At 45.0% G+C, this 25,101-nt stretch overlaps 1 protein-coding gene across 6 annotated transcripts in view; it reads right to left on the minus strand.

Moving 5' to 3' along the window:
* Window positions 1–25,101, minus strand: part of GRK4 (G protein-coupled receptor kinase 4) — a 186,055-nt gene that overhangs the window by 143,191 nt on the left and 17,763 nt on the right. The gene's annotated exons all lie outside the window — the stretch shown is intronic.

Below are 25,101 nucleotides of genomic sequence, written 5' to 3' on the forward strand. Positions count from 1 at the left end.
TCTCATTCATGGTTAAATTTAGATATTATATCATTGAAACTTAAATTAAGAAAAATACACAATTTAGAAGCAGCAAAAGCTCAACTTAAACTCCAATCCTGCCAGTGGTCCCTGCAACACATTGCAATCGACTGCAAAAAATAAGAAAGGTTGGGAGTCACTGTGCTATTTTAAATACACTCAGTATTTGCAGATCTGTAAACTGGCATGGATGAGGTTAAACCTGCTCGATGTATAAAGCATCACGGTTCCCTAAGCCAGTCCAGCACAGTGTGAGCTACTATGGGGGTTGATTGTTCCCTGGTGTCAGGCCCTGACGTCACGGCGCGTAGTCCTCACTAAAGCTCACTGTTGGCTCCTGTGGGAAAACACCTCCGGAGCCGCCTCATTTGGCCGAAGAGGGAACAATGACCTCCTCTCATGGGCCAGTGTTGTAGCACAAAATAAATAGCCCTGCATGCAGCTCATTCAAGGTTTCGATGCTCGCGAGGTAATTACTTTGCGCTCGCTCGCTTGAGGGGAAGGTGAGGGGCCTACACAGAACGAGCCAACAGCAGACAAGCAGGTTGTCAACAGAATGGCATCAGATATATAGGCTGCTTGTATTGGCTACTACTGAAGAGTTTTAATACAGGTTAGTTAGGAACGCTGGCGTGAAACGGGCTCTAGAACAGTCTGGGTGCTTGTCCTGTATGAACTGTGTGTGGGTGTGCATGTACCGTATGTACTTACAGGTAGGGTTGCCAGGTGTTCAGTATTGAACCGGACTGTCCTGTATTTGGACACACAGTCCAGTAAAAAAAAATAGAGGTAATACTGGACACGTATGTGTCTGGTATTACCTCTCTGGACATAGTGACCTGATCGGCTTGGGGGGGGCACGGGATTTCCCCCTAGCAAGGAGAGAGCAGGGTTGTTGCTAGGGAGCTGGGCAGCTCCCTCCGTCCTGATTGGCTGCTGCTGGGTAATGCTGCCAATAATGAGGAGGTGTCAGGAGCCTGGGGATGGGGCCAAGGAGAGAAGAGGAAACCGCATGGAGCCGGGAGGCATCTTTAACTATTGCGGCCAGTATTTTTGGAAAAGCCACCTGGCAACCCTACTTAGATGTAGCAAGAATTACAATCTCCACAGCTGCGGCCGAAAAAGCAAACGTCTGCAGCGCCGGAGTATACCACGGTGGTGCTGTTGGAGTCCATGCTTGTGGTTCGGATCCTCCGCAGCATAAATCGTCTGGCACCAGGGAAGCTGGGCTTAACCCGGTGCCGGAAAGCCTTTATATAGTCTTGTTGCTACATCTGTATATGCTTTTTTGTAGCACACCAATATACGCAGCGCTTTACAGAATATTACAATACAGGGGAGATAATGTGCAAAGTCCCTGCCCAACAGAGCTTACAATCTAAATGGAGTAATGGGAGAGTTACAGAATACTGTAGGGGCAAGAGCAGGGAAGGTCATGGTGACACATCATGCTTGTGTCACCTAACCCCTTATCTGCCCCAGGGGCAAAGCCATGTGTTACATACCCCCCCCCCCCAACCCCCGACAGTGAATGGGACCAACCCATATCTCTAATACAAGGTAACGGCGTTGTTAATGTGAAAGTGCTTCATGCAATTAAACCAGATGGAAAAGCGTTTTCTTGAGAACCTCCCAAACCAGGAAGTTTTCGATCGATATGGTCCTTTACTTAGAGACTTTCCCTCCCCCTCCTCCCCCCGTATATCCCAGCTCCAAATATTTCTAAATGACTACATAAGTAAATTGGGCAACACAGACAAAAAAACATTCAAAACCATTTTTAGTGAGACAAAGTTGATCAAATAACCCTCCCGGCCAACACTTTCTTACCGTGTCTGTTACAGGGGATCAACAAGGGGATTGAATTGATTTCGAAACTTTTGCAAATCTCTCAAACAACAAAGAGTGGTCCATCCACGCCTCCCCACCCCCCAAAGACAGACGATCACGAGTTTCTGCAAATGTCCATTGTTTATATTAAAATAAAGGTATGCAATTATGAATGTACTTCCTATAACTACAATATTGTATATGCAAAAACAATCAATCACAAGACCCTGCAAAAAATGGGTTGAGAACATACGATTGCCTTGCACGTGGTCAAAGGAGAATACAGAATAGAATTACAAGTCAACCACTGCGCACTGCAAGTCTCTTTGGCAAGGAAAGGGTAAATCCCCACAACTTATCAGCAGCAAGTATATTTTTTATTATTAATGGGATATGCAATCTAAAAGTCAATAACAGGGCAAAACTGGCAACAACTCCACTGTTTACGTACTGGCCGTACATAGAAACTTATCAGTGAGTTGCAGAAGCTGTGTCACATCGTGTGCGTGCAAAGCCATTCAGGCGTGAGCTAGCACGGTGACATGATAACACTCAGGTTAATCTTTTCAGTGCCAGTGGTGCCTGCAATTGAGGGAGGAAATTTGGCACTAAATGTTTAGGGAGGCGCAGTCAAAATCTCATACCCTCCAACTACCTGCCCAGGGCCGCCAACAGGGGGGGTCTGCCGGGGTTGGTGTCCCGGGCCCGCTGGCTGAGGGGGGCCCGGTCGGCCGGCACTGCACATTTCCCCCTACCTCTGGCCAGGACCTGCTGCTGGTCGCGGCCGGGCCCCGACTCAGCTGCCTATAAGCCACTTCCTTTGCCTGCCCCACGCCGCCGAGCTTCCACTGCTGGCGCACAACTCTCTGACGTCAGCGCACGGCACGCCGGAAGCTGCGTCAAGCTTACTTCCGGTGCGCTGACGTCAGAAATCCCCATCGCGCGCCGGCGGCGGAAGCTCAGCGGCGTGGGGCAGAGAAAGGAAGAGGCTTATAGGCAGCTGAGAGTTGGGGCCCGGCCGCAACCAGCAGCAGGTCCTGGCCGGAGGTTGGGTGAAAATGTGCAGTGCCAGCCGGCCGATTCCCCCCAGCCAGCGGACCCCCGCAGACACCGGCCTGGCCTAACCCAAGGTAAGTCTGTATTTTTATATGTATTGGGGGTATTTTTATATGTATTGGGGGGCTTGGGGGTATTTGTATATATATATTGGAGTGCTTGGGGGTATTTTTAAATGTATTGGGGGGCTTGGGGGAATTTTTATATGTATTGGGGGACTTGGGGGAATTTTTATATATATTGGAGTGCTTGGGGGTATTTTTACATGTATAGGGGGCTTGGGGGAATTTTTATATGTATTGGAGTGCTTGGGGGTATTTTTATATGTATTGGGGGGCTTGGGGGTATTTATATATATATTGGAGTGCTTGGGGGTATTTTTAAATGTATTGGGGGGCTTGGGGGTATTTTTATATGTATTGGGGGGGCTTGGGGGAATTTTTATATATATTGGGAGGCTTGGGGGTATTTTTAAATGGGTTGGGGTATTTTTTATATGTATTGGGGAGGGTTGTTTTATTTATATGGTGTGCATGTATGGGGGGTTATATGTAAAAAAAATGTATATGTATTGGGTAGGTGGGTTTTTTGTATGCATTTGGGGGGGTGGGGAAGGTTGTATATATTTGGGGGTGGGAATTTTTTTGTATGTATTTGGGGGAAGTTTTTTTGCATTGGGGTGGGAAGTTTTCTGGTATATATCTTGTGGGGAGAATTGTGTGAGGGGGGAGGGAACGAGTGAGCGTGGGGTAATTGACATGACGGAGGGAGAGAGGGAGTGAATGAGGAAAAGGGAGTAAGAGTGAGATGCAGGGGAGAGAAATACATGCGAGGCGGGAGAGAGTGAGAGGGGGTGAGACGGAAGGGAAAGAAATACAGTTAGGTCCGGAAATAATTGGACACAGATACAAGTTTTGTTATTTCGGGTGTTTACCAAAATAAATTCAAGTTACAGTTAAATAATATGGGCTTAAAGTGCAGTCTATCAGCTTTAATTTGAGGGTATGCACATCCAAATTGGAGGATGTGTTTAGGAATTACATCACTTTAATATGTAGTTTCCTCTTTTTCAAAGGACCAAAAGTAATTGGACAATTGACTCAAAAGATATTTCATGGACAGGTGTGGGCTATTTCTTCGTTATTTCATCAAAAATTAAAGCAGGTAAAAGGTCTGGAGTTGATTTCAGGTGTGGCATTCCATTTGGAAGCTGTTACTGTGAGCTCACAACATGCGGTCAAAGGAGCTCTCAATGCAAGTGAAACAGGGCATCCTTAGGCTGCAAAAAAAAAAAAGAATCCATCAGAGAGATAGCAGGAACATTGGGAGTGGCCAAATCAACAGTTTGGTACATTCTGAGAAAAAAAGAACGCACTGGTGAGCTCTGCAACACAAAAAGGCCTGGACATCCACGGAAGACAACAGTGGTGGATGATCGTAGGATCCTTTCCATGGTAAAGAAAAACCCCTTCACAACATCCAGTCAAGTGAAGAACACTCTCCAAGAGGTAGGCATATCATTATCCAAGCATACCATAAAGAGAAGACTTCACGAGAGCAAATACAGAGGGTTCACCACAAGTTGCAAACCATTTATAAGCCTCAAGAATAGAAAGGCCAGATTAGACTTTGCCAAACAATATAAAAAAAAAGCCAGCTTAATAATGATAAACCTGAAGCTCTAAATTTATCCCTGATTAATAATGACAAATCTGGAGCCCTAAATTTATCCCTGATTAATAATGACAAATCTGGAGCCCTAAATTTATCCCTGACACCATCCGAGGTAAAACTCCTACAAATTAATTTCATCTATAAATGGAACTCCATCTATATTCGATACCTCGGAATTAAAATTACGAACTCATAGGAGATATTGTTTAAGCATAACTTCCCCCCACTATTTGCAAAAATTAAAGGAGACCTACAGAGCTGGAACGAATATCATATCTCCTGGCTGGGTAGAGTTGCTTCAGTAAAAATGAATATCCTCCCCAGAATTCTGTATTTATTCCAAACACTCCCAGTCCAGGTCCCAGGAACTGAACTCAAAAATATCCAAAATAATATTCTCCAATTTATCTGGAATGGGAAAAAGCCAAGAGTGGCAAAATCGTTATGATGGCACCAAGAGAGAGTGGAGGTCTGGGAGTACCAGATATTTCCAAATACTACCTTGCAGCCCACCTAAAACAGGCTGCCACTTGGAATAATGACCCAGCGTCTAGCAGCTGGTTGGAGATTGAAGCCTCCTACATCTCTCCCCTCTCTCTCCCGTCCCTTTTCTGGGCGGAGGGGGGGGGGGGGTTAGAGAGACAACGCCGGGCAGGATGGGCCTGGGAACGATGAGATGTACATGGGGGATATGGTCAAAAACAAGAACTAAATATGGCCTATCATCTTCCCCTTCAACATTAACCCCCCTGTTTGGCAATCCGGACTTCCCTCCGGGTTGTGATCCCAGGGACTTCAGACTGTTCAAAGCAGCCAATATAACAAAAGCGTCCGATCTGCTAATCAAAGGTCAGCTTATGAAATTCTCCGAAGCGCAGGAAAAATATGCCCCTGGGGGTCTCCCCCTGTTCGCTTTCCTCCAGATCAGACACTTCTTAACAACGATCTCCCACAACTCCAAGTTTGAAAACCCCTCTAACTTTGAAAATATATGTGCAGTAGGAGCATATCGGAAGGGTCTGATCTCAGGGATTTATATGGGACTAGCACGCTCCCTGATACCCGTCAACCATAGCTATATGCTTAAGTGGACTGCAGACCTCAATATAGAAATAGATAGAGAAGACTGGGAGGATATCTGGGATGCCGCAACCAAAACCTCAATTTGTACCACCATCAAGGAAAACATCTATACAATTTTATTCCACTGGTACCTCACCCCGAGTAGGCTGAGCCAGGCCTTCCCTGGCCTGTCAGACCTCTGTTGGAGGGGATGCGGCCAGCAGGGAGACCCTTCCCGTGTTGGGCCCTTTTTGGGATATGATCCGAGTCATGGTGGAGGAGATAAGTGAGGTGGAGGTCCCACTGGACCCAGTGTCGTTTCTGCTGGGTAAGCCTATAGAAGGTCTCCCCCACCAGACCAAAAAATTAACATCTTTCGTTCTAATGGCAGCCCGCCGTTCAATAGTGGCAAAATGGATAAAAACTAATCCACAACAGGGAGATGGTCCTCACCAGAATCAGGGAAGTCCGGTTGATTGAACTTCTATCAGCTCGATTAAAACAACAACTAGACAAATTCAACAAAACCTGGGATGCTTGGCCATATGATTAAACCTCCTTATATTACTCAAACTCTGTTCACGAGCTGGGTGGACGTCGGGCCCTTGGCGGCCCTCTCTTATGCCGCTCTATCCAGCTTATTTAATACAGTCTATAAAAAATCAGGGGGGAAAATGCATTTTTCTTCTGTTAAAAAAAAATTACATTTATGAATTTTAACAGAAGAAAAATGCATTTTTCCCACGTTCACGCTCATCATTTTTTTTTTTAGCAATAATATAAACCATGGTGTAGGGTCAGTTCCTGGTAGCGGCAGCAGCTTAAATATACGTGGGAATCTCAGTCTAGTTTTGAGATGTTTAGAAATGAATGATTTCTTACACACACTACATACATTGCTAGACTGCCAAGAGGCTTTTAAAACAATTAGGAAGTAATGTAATTGATATCATTGGTGGTACTTAGCTGAGCACACAACTGCACTAGGAAAAAGTTAGCTTAGGGTCACAGCTAATTCAGTGACGTCATAACGTGGTTTCTGGAACGGAGAGGGATTTAAGCTCTGCTTTGGTCTTCTAACTTCCAGGAATCCCATGTGGGGAACACCCTATTCATACATAAGATGTAGATTCAGTTGACGCATTCGATTTATAATTTGGCTACTTACTCCACCATGTACGGGATGGGCAAAAAGTGTGGCAGAGTTTTTTTTACTATGTGAAAATACATATGTTGCTAAAAGCAAAAAAAAATAAAAAATGCATCCATTCTATGAGATCATGCACCCGGCACGGAGTAAGATGACATCACGAGCACAATTAATTCGCTGCCAAGTCAGGTGTTGTTCCTACGGAATAGGGTGACCTGTGACCGTGTCAGGGCGTGTTGGGGGAGGGGAAGTACAGCTTATTTAAATTTCACACACGATGGAATAAAATGTAAAAAAATTAAAAAAATAGCAAAGAGTTACAACTCCATCTTCTTAAAGAAAAGGGGATTTCTATAATAATTTAAAAACAAAACAAAAAAACCTTCAAATTTTTATTTTGTGCTAAAACTTCCGCGGCACACGCCCGCCTCCTGGAGCGACCACGTATCGTACTCGGGCCCCCAGAAACTCAAGTGAGGGGAACTCCATTTCTGTTTGGATCAGACAGGCCGTCGGTGCCAAAAGCCCGATCTGCCCCTAGGAAACGAGCAAGTGCCCGTGTACGTACGTCATGTACGAGGACAAGTCTAAGGATAATGAAGATTTTACAAGATTCCCATATAACACGGGTGGGAAAGCTGACCGCTTCATGCCTCTGATTTGTGAATACCGCAATACAAAATAAAACAAAAAAAAAGGTTCTAAGACTTTAGAAGTTAAGATTGTGCAGTGTTTTTGTTTTTTAAATCAGACACAGAACCACTACTTTTTTTTTTAACCAACTTTGACCACTTCTGTATTATTTTACAGCAAGTCAGAGATATATATATAGATACATTGTGATAATTACAAGTTTCTCTTACAAAGCACAATAAGCATTCACTGTAAAAGTATACACAGCATCTAAAATATAGGGAGTACAAACAACAAATAATAACCAATAGAGATGTGCAAAACGAATGTAGCCCCCTTTCCCTATGCCCAAGGGAAACTACACGGGCGACTACGCGTGCTGCGGTACTTGTTGCCCACAGGAGGCCTAAGCCTCCGCCAGTGGGAGCCTGGGGTGAGCTCTTTCTCCTTTAGTGCAGCGCCTCCACCTATGAGGGATCCCAGCGTTGGCGGGATAACCCCACACAGGAACTAATACAGTAATGAATACACACACAAGGTATATATCGAGTATTCACTGAACACACATGTAATAACCATAAACGATAGCAACGGTAACTCCCAGGGTATACCCAATAGCCACAACACTGGATAATGCCCCCAAAGTACAGCGGGTGCGGTGGCACCAATAACCAATGTCAGTCGCATCCAATGTATGAGGTAGTGCTACCCCTGTGAACCGTTTGTGCAATTATACCTTCCTGGGCACTCCTGTACCCAGGTGCAGCTTGATGAAACAAAGGGATCAGTCAGGTCCCACGACGTGGGGCCTCTGACACTAATCACTCCTTACGCGTCCCAATCCGCTCCGTGAGGCGAGCTCCAGCTGGAGTGTCTCGCCTAATGTCTCTGTGGCCTGTGGCCTGGTCCCAGACCGCAGGGCACTGCGTGGCCGTCCGGTCACCAGTACAACAGCATCTCTATGTGCTAATGGGAAAGTGTCCCTATCTGGGGCCTTCCCTACAATACTCAGCTGGTTGTGACTCAGGGCCTAGCTGGGGCCTAAGGGGTAAGACAAGGCCTAGTCCAGGGAAACACTAAAGTCCACCCTTTATTGTGGGTGGACTGAACTCTGAATTCATTTATTCAGAATAAATGTAGATTGATTTTTTTTTTTTTTGCAAGACCAAAGGAGAGCCAGTACATTCTTTATGTGAAGATTTTTGTGTTGTAGTCGAAGTCTACAAGGAAACGGAGCTTGGGAGTGATCGGGGCGGCCTTCCCATTGTGAGACGCACACTCCCAGAGCCGGGCATGGAAGTGAGGAGGAAGAGTCACACCAAAAAAAGAAAGGGGGAGTTGAGTGATAGAAGGTTCACATTAGTCATTTCCTTTTCCAGCTCTGTGTTCAGCCAGCAGTCCCCCCCCGTACAGACTTGGAGACGGTGATTATGAAATAGCTCAGAGTTAACTGCCAAACTGTCAACAATTGGTTACAATGGCTGAAGTGGGATCACAGCATTTGGCATTTCAGTATAAAGCAAGGAAGGCCAAAGTGGACACCGTGTAACGGAAAGGATACAGAAGAGGCAGTTCATTACCCTGCCACTTATTTTTGGAAGGTTCAGTAAACACTTTAACATAGAAAGTTGCTGTTAAAAACACTTGGCCACGCCACACTTCCTGTAGCATTATGAGCAGCTGTTTCGCACTGCAAGTTAGGTTTACCAGCTTTGCAACAGCTTGACCGTGGCCAAGGACTAAAGTCTTCACCTGGGTCCCCGTGTTGTTGAGCAGGGGTAGAATTGAGGCCTGAACCCGGGGGGTCCTGAGCGGCGGGAGACTGCGTCCTTTTTTTCTCCTTTTGAGGCAAGGGCGAGCCCAGCAGAACAAGGGGTCTGGACGACCCAACGTTGGGTCCCACTTTTGAGAACGGGACTCTCCTCTGCCGCCGAGGATTTCCCCTCTTGTCGGTGGTCACCAAAGCCTGCCGGAGCGTAAACTACAACGCGTCACGTTGCAATGCAGGTGCTACTTTTAAGGCCACACTTAACAGAGGACTCCAACCCTGCTCTGCTCATGGCAGAGTTAGAAGGAAGTTAATGAAGAATGGAGGCAATGCTTAAAAGGTGGGATCTCCTCGGCGGCCATTTCTTTTCTCCTTTTGAAAAGGGGCATCCCCTCCACTTTCCAGCAGGCCCCTCCTAAAGGTGCTTTATTTTTTTTAACGGGAGAAAATTCCTCTGAAAATATGTCTGGCATAAAACAACATGGCGGATGGAATCAGATAAAAATGGATATTGCAGTCATCGCATTAGACAAGCAGAGTATTCTGGAACACGAACCGGGTGGGTCCTCCCAAACAGATCCGTGGTCCGCTGACCTTTCGGGAACCCCCTAGTTTCCAAGATATCTGTAGTTTTTGTTTGTGCCAGTTTTGTAAGGGGACATTTAATAGATAGTTGCAAGTTGCCACCCCATCTCCAGATAGGGGGGCAACTTCTTATTGGTCACAGTAGTGAACCTCGACGCCGGGGACCATTGTGTGTCCACCGAGTAAGTACTTTTGCTGGTGGGACAAACGGGTTATGTGATCAGGAACTGTGGGGGTTCCCAGAATGCCGAGGGAACAGGGATCATCTCCGGTTGAGGTACGTTAAAAATAAATAAAAATTAAAAACCACCAGCAGCAGATGTTTCCGCTTTAAATTTCTGGTGGAGGTTGAATTATTGTTAGATAACATCCTTCAGATCGGCCTCCATATCATGTGCGCCGCTTACAGAATGCGCACACGTGCTTCTCTCCCAAACATTCCTGTTTGTTTGAAGGTGCGGTTCCACATAGCAACATGCACTCAAATTATAATCCAATCCCACAGGGTTTTAACACATTCACTACCTGTTTTAATGGCGATGTCATCAACGAGTGAATGCAAAAATCGGCTGAATAATGAGATCATTATAGGCTATATAATGCAGGCTGTTTTTGTCAAGTGCTGCATAGAGGAAATAACACAGCAAAGATTCCAGAAGAAGTGTTGAGAAAATCACAATCGCTGCCATTACATATTTATTTATTTTTATTAAGAAAATTATAGTAAATCAAAGTATAAAGTGATTTATTCCCCTAGACGCTGTCCTATATGCACTTGAAGCAGTAACAGCAAAATATTTTCTTTGGATTAACAGACGATGAAAAATCTAACAATTGAACAAAAAAATATTTGATTAATCTCTCCATGGAGTTCCAGAAAAGGAAATAAAGAAAACATTGTTCATTAAGCAGGGCAAGGCTTCTTCACACGACTCAGGAGCAAAAATACACCGACTTTATTGTTAAATACAATAACACATAACGGACCTTTAAAGCAGCAATCCAAGCTGCCGTTTAAAAAATAAATAAATAAAATTATCTTTAATATGCGCATCAATACAATCCACACAATAAGTAATTAGCTAACTTGCAGATTGATCCGTTCCCCTGTGATCGACCGGTGAAGATTCGGCTCGGGGGTTCACTAAATGGCTGTCAGTTCTGTGGGGAAGATCATGTGACTAGGCAGTCACTAGATACAATTGGTGCATTGCTAGAGAGGGAGGGAAGGGCTCAAAAAAGGGGTGTGCCAGAGCCTGTTTCAGAAGAGGAAGGGGATGTGACTTTGTAAATGGTTGCTATAGAAACAAAAAAGTCTTGTTACATTATTAGACATTAAAAAGCAATTGTATTTTTTTTTCTTTAAATGCTACAAGCACAGAATGGATTTATTTATTATATATATATATATATATATATATATATATATATATATATATATATATATATATATATATATATATCTAAACATAAACATGTAGGATATCGCTTGGTTTGCAGCTTTAATATGTGAATTAAGGAGAATGCCAATTGCAAAGTTCTCTCCCTGAAGTTCTCTCTGCCACTAGTAATACAATGACCCAGTTTAGGTAAAAAAAAATGTTTTTTTCTTAAATTCATAAGGGTTCCATCTCTCCTCAAAGCTAATGTACATGGAACAAATTACCTATAAGTATATTGATACAAAGAAAAGGAAACAACCCTCTGTACAATGTTACAGTTCTGTTTCACTAAGGGTGACGAGGGGAATTCTCCCAATTTTAGTAAACGCCCCTTAGGATCTAAAAACTCCCTCATCTTCCATTGTAACAGCAAAAAATGGGACCTGGTTTGAGGAGGAAGGTTAACAAAAATAAAAAATAAACGCCTTAAAATACAATATATGAGTTTGGAAAGTGCAAGTTTTAGGGTGTTTCTGAAGATGGGTGCGGCCCATCACAAAAAGGAACTAAGAAAAGATGCAAGCAGATGTGACGAGTAGTGTAATCCGGGCTAGAAAACCACATGTCAAACCTTACTTGCAGAGTCCAACATTAAAGTTTCTAAGTTCTGTTTTAGAGGCAGTCAAAGCACATTTTATTTATTTCAATTTTTTTTTTTCCCACACAGGATTGAAGCATGGGATCCCGGGAGCGGACCCCAATTAATATAAGCTCCAGGAACCCCCTGCTTGCAGAAATACATACCCCCGTAAGGGGCGTCCGTGGCTGCTCCTGCTCCGTGGCCGCTCACCTATTGGCCCATGCAGAGCGGAGCTTTGAAAAGCAGAGGGATACCTACCTACGCAGGTAATCATCTCTGGAAGCAGGGGGACCACGAGTAGCTAAAAATGAACGGGGCGCCAACGTAAGAGGAAACAGAGGTGCAACCAATCATTCTTCTCCATGTGATTACCAGCACAAGTCACTCAATGCCAAGAGAGCTGAAGGTGAGAGATGCGCCAGAACAGAACGCAGTCGCAACATTTTTATAATACATTTTCCCCCCAAAATTAGGTTTTTCGGGAAACGTTTGGCCAGAGCTTTTTAAGGGGTGAAACATTTCAAACACAAAAAAAAAAAAAAGGCAAATTTCCACCATGAAGTCTCAGTTTTGCAAAGCCTTTTAAAAACTGGGGACACAATAATTTTTTTCGGGGCGGGGGGGGGGGGACGGCGGTTGCAGAGGCCCCACGTTCTTCCCCATGGCATTTAAATTAAATGCCGGGGGGGGCAGCGCGAGGCCTCTGTAACTCACTTATTTTATTCAGCCGGCGTTGGGCGACGCATCGCCAGTGACAGGCGTCAAATGATGCCGTGGGGTCACGTGACGTCACCCGGCGTCATTTGACGCCCGTCACCATGGCAACGCCATGTATGGTATGTAAGGTTTGTCCACAGGCATGTCTTTACTTGTTTTATAGAAGAGTAAATAGGGAGTGCATAGAAGTCAGTGGGTACTATACCAAATGGCTCTCTGCACTGCACCTTGCCCACATTACACCTTGCATTTCCATGCCTCTCTTCCTTTTAAAAATGGTTCGCTCTATTGAGCAGAGATGTCCTTAGCCACCAGTGTAATATTTACTGTATTGTTGACTTTTTTGTCTGCTGTTGTATGCTACAGAATTTGTACATCACGGTTGGTCCCCTTACCACTGTAATATGGAAGGGAGAGCAAGATAGAAAGGAGTCGAGAGAATCAGGAAGTGCCATAGAAAAGGTATTATGGTCAACTGGATGATTCAGAGCCAGCAGAGAACGCAGCATGCAACCTGTTAAACTGTGCTACATTAAGCATAGGCCCCCTGGATTCAATATTTTGCAAAGCCAGTATAACCAGCCTCACACTGATGAGACCCAAAAGGTGGAAACAGATGTCTGAATAGGTTTACTGGCTCTGCACTTTAACCCAGGCTGTGCTGAAAAGCTGTGTAATGCTGCGGACATAGCGTGCGCCGAACAAATTCATGTATCGTGCACATCATTTGAGTCCACAGATCGCCGCGGCGACAGGCGTGCACGCACTATGGCCGCAGCATAATCGAATAGCGGTCCATGTAAAATGGTTAAGAAGCCCAGAGTGACACACTCGGTGCGCATTTGAATGTCATTACCCAGAATCCCTGGCTGCAGTTGAAGCATTGTATGCCAAGGCAAAATGGCAAAAGGCAGGGTTGCAGACCTGAGATGTGAATGTGCGCACAAGTGGTGTTTTTATTTGCTTAACAAAATATTAAATTAACAAAAAAATATATAGAAAAGGGGACAATGGAGGGATTACGTCTTTAACGGTTAGGATGGAAACTCTAAATGCCTTCACCACAACCACCCCCCCTTCGAAGATGTTTTGCGTTGTGAGCTACACAGGATCTACAATTAAACCACAATGTTTTGTTGGCTTTAAAGAGGCATAAGTGCAAGTCTGTGAAGTCTCACTCATTAGCTTCAAGTTTCACAGCCAGTCAGACGGAATCACGTTTGGAATCGGTGGTATCACAGACTTACAGGGTGTCACGATCTTTGCACTAGAAGTGCAATATCCCCTTCATGTCTTTTAGTCTTTTACATATGTTGATGAAAGCGATCGTAATGGGTGCTATTTCTACAGCAATAAAAAATATATTCCTTTGTAAGAGAATATTTAAAAGAATGACTGAACATTTGGTGTGGGCCTCCTTGTAGCAGAGTACACAGAGAATAACCTTGTCGTTCCAAGTGAAGACCACAGGTACCATTTGGTTCCCTTTTACCTGATGTAGCGTGGGACTTCAGATATCTGTCAATCAAAAGCAGTAAATAAAAAAATAAAGTATTGGAATACCTGGTGAAAAGGCCATTTTTAACCTCACTCAGTATACTGCAAACCCCTTTGGCCACAGGAGTTTAAAAAATTAAAAGGATCGAGAAAAGTGGATTCTAAATTGATGGTAACAAATGAGTGCAATTAGTCTTTATCTCCAATGAAACCCAAGTGTCAATGCAAAGACCTAATAAAACACTGCATTTCCTAGAAGTTAAAACACCAGCAAAAAGAAATCTGTCATCGCATTATCAAACAGGAAAACACCCAGCACAAAGATTATTAGTGTTCGTTTAGCTAAGTGCACTCTGATTTTATGGTCTTGTTTTGATTTTCCCACCTCTTCGGAAACCGAGCTTGGCAGAGTCCTCATCATGGTGGCCCACAATGCTTTTCAACACATGCCATTTATACGGATGTCCAAGGGGCATCCACAGGCAGAGACCAAAAAAACCTTTAAAAAAAACAAACAATGTACAGATGTAGCAAAGCTTTCCGTTTTCAGTGCCGCAGCCACGCGACCGCGGTGGTTGTGGCACTGAAGGATTAACGCTATTGGTGTCCCATTCTGAAGCATGAACCTCCCCGCAGCTCCATCGCGGCAGACACTGTCCCCGACAGAAAGTCTTGCTGCACGGGCTCATTCTTTGAGAAAGCACCGTACTGGTGCGAAACGCGCGGGAGGGTTTTCGTGGGCTTTTTTCATCGTTTGTATAGGATCCAATAAAGAACTTCAGATTTTTCTAAACATTGGGCTGCCATGTGAGTTCAGGTTTGCAATTGCTCCGTATTTTCCTGTTCATTTACGCTGTATGGGCGACTGCTGATCTTGGTGGCTTTGCGAGAGAGAGACAGGGGGAGGGAGTGAGAAAGAGGAAGGGGGGAGGGAGTGAGAAAGATAGAGGGGGAGGGAGTGAGAAAGAGAGAGGGGGAGGGAGGGAGAAAGAGAGAGGGGGAGGGAGTGAGAAAGACAGAGGGGGAGGAGAGAAAGAGACGAGGGAGAAAGAGAGAGCAGGGGAGAAAGAGCGGAAGAGAGAGGGAGAAAGAGAGAGAGAAAGAGAGAGAGAAAGAGAGAGCATGGAATTAAGAGAGAACTGGAATATTGACATACATTTGCGGCTCTCAGCAACATTTGAGAATACTGTGAAAGTTTGTGTGTTTTGTATTCAGAAGAAAGGACTTCTCTCCCCCCCCGCCCCCTGTTATTAGGAACTATTGTGAAAAACTAACATTTTGCGCCTCTACCTAGAACAAGTCTTCAGAGACATCATTTGACAGCACATAAGAACCACTGGCTCGCCTACAATTGGCCCACCTATAGTACACCCATTTTACCACCTGCTGTAAAACCTCAGATATAATGTGATCCTTGGCTTTCTTTCATATTGAGGATAGCATTATGTCTATCACAAGCATTTTTTTATCCCATCACTGTATTAGCCAATACCACCTCTGTTGGGAGGCTAGTCCACCTCTGTTGGGAGGCTAGTCCACCTCTGTTGGGAGGCTAGTCCACCTCTGTTGGGAGGCTAGTCCACCTCTGTTGGGAGGGTATATCACCTCTGTTGGAAGGCTATTCCACCTCTGTCGGGAGGCTATTCCACCTCTGTCGGGAGGGTAAATCACCTCTGTCGGGAGGGTATATCACCTCTGTCGGGAGGGTATATCACCTCTGTCGGGAGGGTATATCACCTCTGTCGGGAGGCTATTCCACCTCTGTCGGGAGGCTATTCCACCTCTGTCGGGAGGCTATTCCACCTCTGTCGGGAGGCTATTCCACCTCTGTCGGGAGGCTATTCCACCTCTGTCGGGAGGCTATTCCACCTCTGTCGGGAGGCTATTCCACCTCTGTCGGGAGGCTATTCCACCTCTGTCGGGAGGCTATTCCACCTCTGTCGGGAGGCTATTCCACCTCTGTCGGGAGGCTATTCCACCTCTGTCGGGAGGCTATTCCACCTCTGTCGGGAGGCTATTCCACCTCTGTCGGGAGGCTATTCCACCTCTGTCGGGAGGCTATTCCACCTCTGTCGGGAGGGTATACCACCTCTGTCGGGAGGGTATATCACCTCTGTCGGGAGGGTATATCACCTCTGTCGGGAGGGTATATCACCTCTGTCGGGAGGGTATATCCCCTCTGTTGGGAGGGTATATCACCTCTGTTGGGAGGGTAAATCACATCTGTTGGGAGGGTATATCACCTCTGTTGGGAGGGTATATCACCTCTGTTGGGAGGGTATATCACCTCTGTTGGGAGGCTATTTCAGGAATCCACCACCCTTTTCTTATGTTTAATGAAAAAGTAACAATGGAAAATGTGTAACCCGCGGTACCATGTGCCACTTTTACCAACGATTACCAGCGATTCTCATACGAAGACGCCAACGTAATGAACGTACCTGGAGAACCCTCGGCTCTTGAGATACTTTGTTTTGATTGCCGATGTTCTAGCTGTAAATTCTAAGATGACATCTGGTATTGTCCAAGAGGAGGCCATAATGTCACCCCCCCTCCCAACACACACCAATGACGTGGTGGTCTCCTATTGTCCCATGGGATTCGGTGGCCTTTATATTTCCCAAACAGAAACTTTAACACCAGAAACGTAGTCAACGTATTTTGAGAACCAGGAGCTAAAAACAGCGCAGTTCGGCTCTAACGGATTCCCCGGTCCCAACACTTCCCCCCAAAAATTATAATAATTAAAGTCTAAGAAACAAATCGACTGGGTGCGATCGCCGCTTTAACACAACAACCCCACCCTGAAGCCTATACGAGTATGATGTTAGTATCTGGCACCCTGAGCATATCCTATGTATTCTTTGGTGTTAAAAATCATGTCTCTTCATTGGAAGCTCTCACGAACAGGGCCCTCATTACCTCTTTGTATCTGTGCATGTTTGTACTAACCTGTATAGGAAGGTTTATGTCGCAATCAAATCTCTGTAACCCCATTGTACCGCGTTGCGGAATATGTCTGCGCTTTACAAATAATAAGGTCATACTAATAAAAGCTTGGATTCATCTCGGGAGTCGGAGGTTCACGGTAACCAGTCTGACTGCACTAGGCTACGGCGACACTAATATTTCAAACGCGTGTATCTCCAGAACGGGGAATCGGATTTTGAAATGAAAACCAGTGTTGGAAAGGGCAGAGAGATCTTTTACAGAAATAAATACAATACAAAAAAAAAAAGGCACTGCCGTTTTTAACTGCATTTTTAGCTTGTCCTCACTTCATTGAATATGCAACTTCCAACGAGTGTCGCTTGTGCCCACGCTGCACATATGATTCCTGTAAACCTGAAAAAAAGAATCTGTGGTTTCACCACATTATGCGCAGCTCGCAGCACTACAACATCTGTCGAGTTTAGGAGTTAAAGCATTTACAGTTTCCTTCCTTACAAACGCCGTGTTCTCATTTGTCACCATCTATCTAAATTGAACACTAGATAACATTTCCTGACTGGTGTACAATTGGCTTTTAAAACCCATAAAGCTAGGTACATTCATCCATGTAACACCTTCCCTTACGACCGGAACTTTTGTTCTACAGCAAGGCTGGGCAACTCCAGTCCTCAAGGCCCACCAACAGGTCAGGTGTTCAGGTGGCTCTTGACGACTGGAGTTGCCCACCTCTGCAATCTCCAGTGTGTATTATGGATGTACGCTATAATACTTTTTATTATATGCACAGTGAAGATAGCACACATGTGTAATGAAGAAGTAACAATGGAAAATGTGTAACCCGCGGTAACCATGTGCCACTTTTACCAACGATTACCAGCGATTCTCATACGAAGACGCCAATGTAATGGACGTACCTGGAGAACCCTCGGCTCTTGAGATACTTTGTTTTGATTGTGTGCAAACAAATACAAAAAGGAACGAGGGCCCTGCTCCTGAGAGTTTACAATATAGAGGGAGTAAGGGACAGTGTTGAAACAAAATGGTAAGGTGCTACTTATTGTGTGACAGAGTATGGTCCAGTCGCACAGCTGACCCCATTAAGGTTTCGGGTGTGGATGTAAATGGGTGTTAAGATAGCGTGGAGATTGGTCCATCCGCACAGCTGGTCCCCATAGGGTTGGAGGGGTGGGGGAGGTCGGAAGATGGATGTTGGAGGTATGCCAGATAGACTTCATTGAAAAGGTGAGATTTCAGGGAGTTTTTAAATGTCTTGAAAGCTGGGGGAGAAATCTTGTAGGCGGGAGTGAGAGGAGGTAATAAGGTGGGAGAGAAGGCAGATGTAATGGGCGCTTAGGGATATATTTGGGGATGAGCGCCGAGATGCAAAGGAGGCAGCGTAGTTGAGAGCTTTGCAAGTCAGTGCTAGGGTTTTATATTTGGATTCTAAAAGATATGGGAAGCCAGTGCAGGGATTTGTATAGTGGAGCAACAGAGTGAGTGAGCGGTGTGTGAGGTAGTAGAGCAGGGGTGGGGAACCTTTTTTCTGCCAAGGGCCATTTGGATATTTATAACATTGTTCGCGGGCCATACAGACACAGACAGGCAGGCACACAGCAGGCATGTAGGCACACAGAACCCCGCCACCCTACCTCTGGTAGTTGCTGCTGCTGCTGGGGGTATAGTGTAGGGCAGATGCTGGGGTAAGTGCGGGGGGAACTGCTGGAGAAGCATGGGGGAAGTGTGGGGAATGCTGCGGGGTAAGTACGGTGGCTGCTGGGGGATTGCTGGGGCTAGTATGGTGGCTGCTGGGGATCGTGTAGGGCTGCCGGCGCCTCACACCACCACCTCCCGATCGGGCGTGCGGTGGCCATTTTTTTAAAAATTAGCGCGACCCGGTTATAGCAGTTGCCTTAGCAGGGCCAGACCAAATGATTTCGAGGGCCTTATACAGCCCTCGGGCCTGACGTTCCCCACCCCTTTAGTAGAGTCTGGCAGCAGCATTTTGGATACTGTATATTGGAGTTGGAAAGTGCAAACAGGTGGAATGCCAACTAGGAGAAGGTTGCAGTAGTCCAGGCACAACAAGATAATTCATTCACTTATCAATAATAATAGTATGTTCTTGTATGGCGCTGCTAGTTTTACGTAGCGCTTTACAGAGACATTTTGCAGGCACAGGTCCCTGCCCCGTGGAGCTTACAACCTATGGTTTTTGGTGCCTGAGGCGCAGGGAGATAAAGTGACTTGGCCAAGGTCACAAGGAGCAGACACCGGGAATTGAACCAGACTCCCCTGCTTCAGACTCAGTGCCAGGTCAGTGTCTTTTACTCACTGAGCCGCTCCTTCTCACTAATTATGATCATTATGACCATCTCTCCCTTCTAACCTCTAAGCAGCACATATGAAGGTCCTTTAGTCTTATGATGTTGATCTTGCACCGGTTTAGTAACCCTTCTTTGCACGATCTCCTATATATGTCCTTCCAGAAATATGGTCTCCAATAGTTCTTATGTGTATGAAGCCGCCTTTTGACCCTTGTAACAAGATGTGTTTGGTTGGCCAATTGATGAAGGATTGAAATGCATAAAAGCCCATGACTCACTTATTAACGACAGCTACATGCACAACATAAAAATAGGATTCTCCACCGACACAGGATTTTTAGGTGAAAAAAACACCAGTCTGGCGTATCGTTCTAATGGAGAGACTGACTCATGTTGTCAGGAACTTAACACATCTGAAAAAAAGGTTTCATTGGCTGCCCGAGCATTTAACGCTTTGACCCTTCCTGCAACTTTACCATTATATTTAATAAGAAGAATATAACAGGATGTTGTCTGAACTAGACTCATGGTTTAATACCTCATTTCTGCAGCATTCTTTTATTGCGTAATGCCCATTGTTTACTTGTAAATGCCCTTCCACTTAACAAGAGTCATTATCTCCTCCCGCCGCAATACTTTGTGTTTTCCTTTTATCGGTGCATAATCTATCGAGGCCTAAGGCGGCAAAGACTTCCGCCCCCATATCATTTTGCCGCGCTCTCGGGCCTACCGGACCTAATGGGAAGGTACTTGCCTGTGTCCGCCGCCTCCTTGGTGCCGCCCTCCTGTTCCTTTGGAATCCCGGAGTCAAATGACGCTGCGGACACCCCCACCGCGACGTCACATGCCGTCTCATTTCCATGGCAACGCACCGCCGTACGTCTCGTTGCTGACGCCGGTGCATCATTTGACGCCGGGATTCCAAAGGAGCAGGAGGGCGGCACCAAGAAGGCGGCAGACACAGGCAAGGGCCTAGGGGCGGCAAATTTGGAAATCCGCCTGCTGCACCTAACCCCTCTGACACTGAATCCCATAGTCAGGCAGTTTAATTTCTTAGGGGCCTCTCAACGGGGATGTGTTTGTCAATCAAGGGTTTTCTTTCCCCTTATCCCTGTCCTTATCAGAGAACTAATAAAGGGGAAGTGGGGGATGGGGGCTCAGGCTGTACAGACCCTCGCTGATCATACAGTGACCTCACACACAAGGGAGCAGCCAGAGGAGATGAACCACCTCCCAAGCCTATTAAAAATACTTATAGGTGTCAGATTTGGTTAAAAAAAGGGTATCAATAACTTACGAGACCCCTTAAACATGTCGCTCAAATTAGTTCACTTTGATCCTAGGAAGGATTGTCTCTTTAGTCCAAGGGAGGGCAACTCAAGGGCCACAAACAGGTCAGGTTTTCAGGATACTCCTGCTTAAGGTGGCTCAAAGACTGCACCACTTGTGCTGAAGCAGGGATATCCTGAAACCCTGACCTGCTGGCCATTGACGACTGGAGTTGCCCACCCCTGCTTTAGCCCCTTGTCTCGTAGGTATCCTTGCAATGCACTCCAGGATAAGTGGAGATGAAAGCAGTCATTTCAGTTGTGATGTATTCAAAGCGACAACGTCCAGCTACATTTAAAGAGCAAAACATCATTTTAAAAGCCCGTTTAGAAGAAAATCCCTTTAAACCGTTGCAACATGTCTACTAAGACAAAAGGGATATGTGTGCAGGAGACACACAGAAAGATCCCCACTAGGGCGCACCGCAGACCTGAGTGGTATTAGATCCTGGTCTATAAATGCGCTAGACATACAACATATAAACTTTATTAATACTTAAAAATAATTCTTAAAAACCCGGAAGCTACTAATGTTGCTAAGATGTCAAGTCTCTCAGTAAACCAAAAGGTATACCTTGTGGTATGCCACTAATCACTGATACTCCTCTTAGAAAATCCCTTTGGATGAGGTATTAATATACCTTTATATATGCCATATTTTGTAAAGAGGGTAATCAGTAATAGGCTAGGTATACATGAGTAAGTTACTCAATGTTGGTGAATAGATAGTGATGACTAGTTGGAGGCTGGTCCCATAGATGTTGGTATAGGAATGCCCCTATTCTGTGGGTATAGGAGTGAGGAATACTCTTGATATGTATTATGTAGATATGATGCCAGTGTTTAGACAACCATACCACCTCGACACATGCATGGGTGCGTATGCACATAGATGATCACGCTGAATCTGTCTGACTCCACGTGAATTATGTTACGTTTAATATGAAGCTACTCTAAGAACTCTGCTACTATTCTGAATAAAGTGATAAAAATGATAGGATTTTTTTTCTGCACTAAGTGTTGACCGGTATATGAATAACGGTATCCCGCGGGAGGCCACCCACACACTATCAGTGATTAGTGGCATACCACAAGGTATACCTTTTGGTTTACTGAGAGACTTGACATCTTAGCAACATTAGTAGCTTCCGGGTTTTTAAGAATTATTTTTAAGTATTAATAAAGTTTATATGTTGTATGTCTAGCGCATTTATAGACCAGGATCTAATACCACTCAGGTCTGCGGTGCGCCCTAGTGGGGATCTTTCTGTGTGTCTCCTGCACACATATCCCTTTTGTCCATGTGCCTATCCCTGGCAGCACGTGACCGAAACCCTTTACGGTTATAGAGTTTAGAGCGAGGTTTTGCAAACTCTTTCAAACATGTCTACTAAGTCGCGCGTGCGTGCACGCCTGGAATGCCGGAAACGGGCGCTCTTCCTCAGAGCTTCTGAAGTCTCAAAGAAAGTTGCCTAAACTGATCACAATTGTGTACAAGTCAACCTAAACAATGGCCTTAAATCCATGACACAAACCGGGAGTGGGGAGACTCGAGGGGCTTTCCTGCGTCATAAAAACATTTGCAAATGTGAATTTCTTTTCATGTTCGGATTGACTTTTTTTTTTTTTGTTATTTTTATTAGGTCACAAGTTTGCAGAAACATCACAGTATTCGGGGTTTTTAATGGCATTATTTCCCATGTCAATTTCATTCCAACATCCCCCACAAGTTTGCTGAAGCCTGTAAGAGTCTCGCACGTCGGACTGCAGTCAGACTGAGTCAGTGGTCAACAGGTCTTCAGACAAAAAGTAGTGTTAATGTGTTTAATGTGAAGACCTTCTTGATAGGAAGGGGGTGGGGGGGAATCATAAAGGGCTCTTTAGATCTCATTTTTACAGAGCTCAAAAAACTGTAATCATTTTATAAAAGGTACTTTTTGATCACCTTTTTCATTAGAGGGGGGGGGGGGGGAAGTGAAACAGCCAAATAAAGTAATTGTACTCCAGCCCACCTAGTACCATTGCTAGTTGAACTCTGACCTGATGACAGTGATGGGTTTAACCTTTGTCATCCTGAACAGCTATTACATTGTAACATCTACTAGTGGTTTTTAAAAGAGCAATCCAAGTCTTTTCACCCCCACCCCTCCCCCTTTTTCAATACAGGTTGAAGCAGGGGGTCCCCGGAGCTGAACCCCATTAATTTCAGCTCCGGGGACCCCCTGCTTCCGGAGATACTTACCTCCAAAAAGGGGGTGCCGGTATCTCTCTGCAGTTTTCGGCAGTTTAAAGCCCCCGGTTACATGGGCCAATAGGAAGCTGCACTGGGTGACGTCACGACTTCCGATTGGCCCGCATGCTTTGAAAAGCAGCCATAATGTGAACCCCAGAGTGGCTACCGGCTCCCCCTACGGAGGTATCTCCGAAAGCTGGGGTTCCCCGGAGCCGAAATTAATGGGGTTCAGCACCATTTTAACCTGCAGGATAGTTAAAAATGACAAATGTTTATATATCTCCTTAAACTATCAGATTTAATTTAAAAAAAAAACCACAACCATAGAAAGGGCAAGAAGAGATCTATTAAGCTATGCTATTTGTGAGCCTGTTCTCGCACAGCCACCGGACCCCTCGCCGGGTTTCCAATACATCCGCTCTCCCAATAGACTTTTCGCCACCGTGCAGAATACCCATCCTCAGCCGTGAAACTGAGACAGGTGTTCGAGTGTAAAAGGAACATTACAGCACTGATGTGTTACAAGGCTCCCGTTTTACTGCTGCTATATAGAACAGAACGTGGACTCACGGTTTCCCATTATAACAAAGGCCCTTTCATCTTCCTAGATTTTAAACAATACTTACAAATCCCTCACCCCATTACAAACCGTTTGCGTGCCCAGCCTACAGCCTGCACTGTGCTCTGCCCACGGTAATACAGACCCAGGTATCATCTGCAAACTTATAGGTGGAAAGAACAAGTATACAATATAATTCTATGCATCGTTTTTACACAGTGCTAAAATGCCGTACTAATTCACAGCTAGACACATGGTACAAGTACTACCAATAAACTGAATAGTTATGCCAATAAATATTTAGATAAATGTGTATATAAAAGTTAGTATATTTCGATTTCACTTTTAAAAGGTGCAAAGTGAGCTAATGACAGAAGCATGTCATGTAATTGTTCCATTGCAAACCATTGCTTTGGAGGGATTTCACTATGAACGTCTTTATTTATATACCATAGCGCCATTTATATACATAGAGCTTCACAGCAGTAATACACGTGGCATAATAATATAACCCGAATGGGAATAAGCGCCCGAGACATAAAAGCAAAATTAGGAAGAGGAGTCCCTGCTCTGAAGAGCTTACAAACTAATTGGTAAGTAGGAAGAACGTAGAGAGACAGTAGGAGCATGTTCTGGTGAGTGCATCTGCAAGGGGGCCACACCGATACACAATAGTCTAGTTATCTATTTTGGTGAAAAGACTGCCGATTCTACAACCTACCGGCAAAATTTGCTCTTCTTTTCCTTTTGTTCTTTGTTGGTAAGGTAATCATTGGTGAAAAATATATTCCTATGTACCTTGTAAAGCATGAATTTTAGCAGACCCAAAGGAAAATATATTAATCCCTTCAGTGTCCTGGCTCTCAGTGGATGACAGCCCCCCGCACCCCCCTCTCCGGTGATGTCGACGGAAGGGTAAAGTCTTCTCCTTCAGTGCAGATCGTGGACAGCTCTCTCATAGAGCATTGATCGTGCTATACCCCTACAAAACATGCATAGTGCCCATTCAGGGTCCGTGAGAAGGGCCACAGCACCGGCTCTCATGACGAACACGTGCATTCAAGGTGCACTAAAGCAGCGGTCCCCAATGCAGCACCATGGCGCACGCCAAGCTTTTTGTGAGTGCCCGCGATTGACTGGTCAACCAGTTAATAATACGGCGTAGATATGGGGTCTCCAACACATCGATCACGAGCTACTCGTAGCTAGACGGCTGCCGGTGAGCTTGCCGCAGTGCCATGTGCCTCTCTCTCTAGTGTCGATATTCTGACCTACCCGGAACTTGGGCCCAACTTCTTCATCCGCAAACGGGACCAGCGTGCCACTGGAGGCCTCCCCGCAATGGTAAGTGTATTTTGTGTACTGTGTGTGTGTGAGTGTTAATTGGTTGGTGCCCACCACACTCCTGAACTCTCCAGTGTGCCCTTGGGCACAAAAAGATTGGTGACCCTCTGTCCGAAAAGGTTTAAGTTTAATATGTTACATTGTGATAAAAATGCTTTTTGTAAATTATTATTATTATTTCTGAGAAGCATTAGCAAGAAAAAATTACATTTAAACTGTTAAAAAAGAAAAAAGAAAAAAAGGATATTATCCTCATAACTATTTATTTTTCTTATAAAAATTCGAATAAAATTACACCAGAGTGGTCTCTTTGCGAAAGATTTTAACATTATTTTAAGATAATCAT

Source organism: Ascaphus truei, chromosome 1, assembly GCF_040206685.1.
Source record: "Ascaphus truei isolate aAscTru1 chromosome 1, aAscTru1.hap1, whole genome shotgun sequence".
NCBI lineage: Eukaryota > Metazoa > Chordata > Amphibia > Anura > Ascaphidae > Ascaphus > Ascaphus truei.